Here is a 2,729-nt window from a genome sequence, read left to right as displayed (position 1 = left end):
TCGTATCCTGCATTACCTAAATGCGTCCATAAATTCCTTTGCCCGTCCCATCAAAACATCTATCCAGCCCTCAGAGACTCTAGTCAAAGCACCGAGTGTATTTTCCAGCGACTTCCGGCAACTTCTGGCAACTTCTGACAACTTCTGAACTCTTGGCAACCTCACGCGGCACATCAACTTCTGACAACATCTCTGAACTCCTGACAACTTCTGGGATCTTCCGACAACTTCTGAACCAATCACATAACACTTCTTTTTGACAGCTGGGTCGGACAACGTCCCATCAACTGCATCAAATATGGCCAAGGGGGATCGAAGAAAACGCGCAAGTCAGCTACAACAGCGGCTTCAAAAGCCATCATTAAAGCAAATACTTTCAATGAACATTGAAGATATGCCACAACTTGTCATGAGCTATGCCGGACCAGATAGTATCGACAAGCAACAGGATGTTATTCAGTATTGTCTTCAACGAATACTTCAAGGCCCCGCGTCCAGATCCTGAGTGTACTCTTCAGCCACGCATAGAACAAGTCCGTATACTTCGGCGCATGATATATTGGATATAGCGACACTTTATTCATTGCCAGAACTGGCTATGGGAAAGAGCCTTATTCTTCAATCCTATACAATTCTGACAGGAAAGATAACCATTCAACTGGTTCCTCTAAACAAGCTTGGTGATCAGCAAACAAGAGATATAGCACGGTTTCCCGGTGCCAATCCTTGTCTGGTCAGTGCTGATAATCTCCAGGGGCAAGAAGACTTACTCAAACGCATTCAACAAGGTGAGTATACACATATACTGCTCAGTCCAGAGCAAGCTCTTTGCAAGCGATTTCAGCATGTTCTTCAAGACCCTACTTTACAAGAAAAGATTGGGCTTGTAGCTATCGATGAGTGTCATCTTGTCACACAGTGGAGTCAATTCCGTAGTCAGTTTGCCAGGCTGGGGCATCTGAGATTGCTTCTTCGTGAGGATATTGTCTGGTTTGGCTGTTCCGCAACCCTCAGCAGTAAAGCTGAAGATATCATTCTTCAAGAGGCTGGATTTCGTTCTATTGGTGTAAACCCACGGCAGACTCAGGTTATTCGAACTTCCATTAACCGTCCTGATATCTTTATCGGCGTACATCCGATTCCACGCGGTAAACTTGTATCCTATGATATGTTATATTTTTTATTGAACGAGGCCATTGATACAGATGGAAAGATCATACCTCAACACATTTTAAAGACCATTGTCTTTATTGACAGTCATGTCAAGGTTCAACAAGCAGTGCAATATTTCCGATCAATACTTCTTCAGATCTGTCAGAATAACAGGCAGAATGTCAACAATACTGACACCTCTTTCATCAATGACACCATTCAGCATTTCACATCTCGAGTGTCTGAAGTGGATCAGAATATTCGCTTCGAGGAGTTCATGAAACCTAAGTCAATGGTATCCAGATCAGAATCGTGATTGAATTTTGCAAAGAAGGGAGTATTGGTAAGGCATTTCAGCTCCTGTTTAAGCAAGACAGTATAACGTTGATTATCATTGAATACCCCTGCTTTGGAAAGTGCTGAATATAGTGCATTTCGCCGCTTCGTAGGAGTACTGTATCGTCGATGAGTCAAGATATCGGGACTCTGAATCCAAGCCTCTATAAAGGCCTCCATTCCCCAACTGTTTCGCTGTAATGTTCTGACAACGCGAGATAATTTTGACCGTCTTTTCTGCCGGTTATAAGGCATTGTAGGCAGGTGCTGTGGGCCACGGCGGTTTGATCGTGAACAAGCTCGCGGGGTATCGGTATCAGTATCGGTGATCTCGAATTCCGAAGGAGTATCAATAGATTCAAGCTCTGTTAAGTCACTGTCTGATGTGTCATATTCATCATCTACATTGTTGGGAGACTGTAGTGGTTGTAGAGAGGATTCATCTTCGAGTGATGAAGGATATTGGCTGGAGCGCGTCTGACATTGGGTGTCTTGAGATTCAAAAGACACGCTGTCTTTTGTCAACGATTGTGACATGATGAGAAGGGGTAGTGAGTTGTAAAATAGCAGAGATGATAGCAGAATGGCTGAGGATTTGAAAAATATCGGTTTGGTGATGATCAGGCAGATATTTAGGGTAGATGTATGATTTCGAAGTCAATCGAATATTTTGTATGGGCGGTGTTGATTTTCCACACACGATGGAACCGTTTCTTCTCAGACTCTCTACGAGATATTAGGTTGCGAGCACGTGTGAAGTCTCTTATTGGTCCAGAAGTTAGCAGGACTTGGCAGAAGTCTAAAGGAGTTTAGTTGGTCGCGCTAATCCGAAAATATCGAGAAGAGAGGCTGAGCATGCTGAGATAAGTCCACTGAATACAATCCAACAAACGCAGGCACATCGAGGAAGAACCCGCGACAATCCATCAATGCGAGACAAATACTCTAGTCATTCCAAACAAAAATACAATGGCCAACCTCGAGCAGAATGATATAGCGGTTGACGATCGACCAGACATGCAAGTGACTGGCGGATCGGCTGCTCAGGCTCTATCTGACCGATACAACTCCGCAATGAGTGTCTATGTCAGCGCCACTAACCCTAACATAGATCAACTTCCAAGTATACGACAGATGGGATTTATTGCACCATTCTACACACCTGGTATGACACCCACTCCTTTTTACGAGGGAATCAATCGCTCCTTCGCCCATCATTGCGATACGAGCATGAAAATCCG

Source organism: Histoplasma capsulatum, genomic scaffold (genome assembly GCF_000149585.1).
Source record: "Histoplasma capsulatum NAm1 scaffold_19 genomic scaffold, whole genome shotgun sequence".
NCBI lineage: Eukaryota > Fungi > Ascomycota > Eurotiomycetes > Onygenales > Ajellomycetaceae > Histoplasma > Histoplasma mississippiense.
The sequence above is the reverse complement of the archived record's forward strand: the minus strand, read 5'-3'. Positions refer to the sequence as shown.